This window comes from Pithys albifrons, chromosome 1 (assembly GCF_047495875.1).
Source record: "Pithys albifrons albifrons isolate INPA30051 chromosome 1, PitAlb_v1, whole genome shotgun sequence".
NCBI lineage: Eukaryota > Metazoa > Chordata > Aves > Passeriformes > Thamnophilidae > Pithys > Pithys albifrons.
In genome coordinates this window covers 44360792-44361697 of record NC_092458.1, presented here as the reverse complement: position 1 = coordinate 44361697, position 906 = coordinate 44360792, and positions in this window count along the sequence as shown.

The window sequence follows — 906 nt, the reverse complement described above, 5'->3', positions numbered from 1 at the left end:
CTCCCCTGCCCTCCCCTCCCGCCCGCCTGAGGGGCGGCACCGCCCCCGCCTCAGGGCTCTCTCGGCTCGGCTCGGCTCGGCTCGGCTCGGCTCGGCTCGGCTCGGCTCGGCTCGGCTCGGCTCGGCTCGGCTCGTCACGGGCGCCGCGGCCTCGGGCAGGGAGCGGGGAGGGAAGCTGGGGGCGTGCCGCGGGCAGTCAGGGAATCATGTGGGTTGGGAGAGGCCTCACAGAGTATCGAGCCCAAGCTCAGAGCGAACACACGTGTCGGCCGGACCATGGCACTGAGTGCTACGTCCTGTCACTTGCAGGGACATCTCCATCTCCAACCTGGGCAGCCCATTCCAATATCTAGTCACCCTTTTGTGAAGAAATTCCTCCAAATGCCCAGCCTCAGCGTCTCCTGGCGCAGTTGGAGGCTGCGTCCTCTTGTCCTGTCGCTTATTCCCTGGGAATAGCAGCCAACTCCCCCCCCCTCCCCAGGCACAACCTCCTGTCAGGGACTTGGAGGTCCCCCTGACCCTCTTTTTTTTTTTTTTTCTTTTCTCCCAGGCTAAACAACCCCAGTGCGCTCAGCTGCTCCTCATAAGACTTATGCTCCAGACCCTTTGCCACCTCCATGGGCCTTCTCTGGGCATTCTCCAGCGTCTCGGTGTCTGTTTGAAGTTAGGGTTCCAAAACATGGTTCAAGGTGTGGCATCACCAGTGCCAAGCACAGCAGAAGAATCACTGCCCTGGTCTTTCTGGCCACACTCTTCCTGGTCCAGGCCAGGATGCCACGGGCCTCCTTGGCCACCTGGGCATACTGAATAGTTGCAGCAACCTTCATGGCCGGCACAGCCAGTCATCTCTGTGGTTTGGAAGCCCCAGGCCAGGCAACCCTTAGGAATCGATGTAATGGAGAAAGC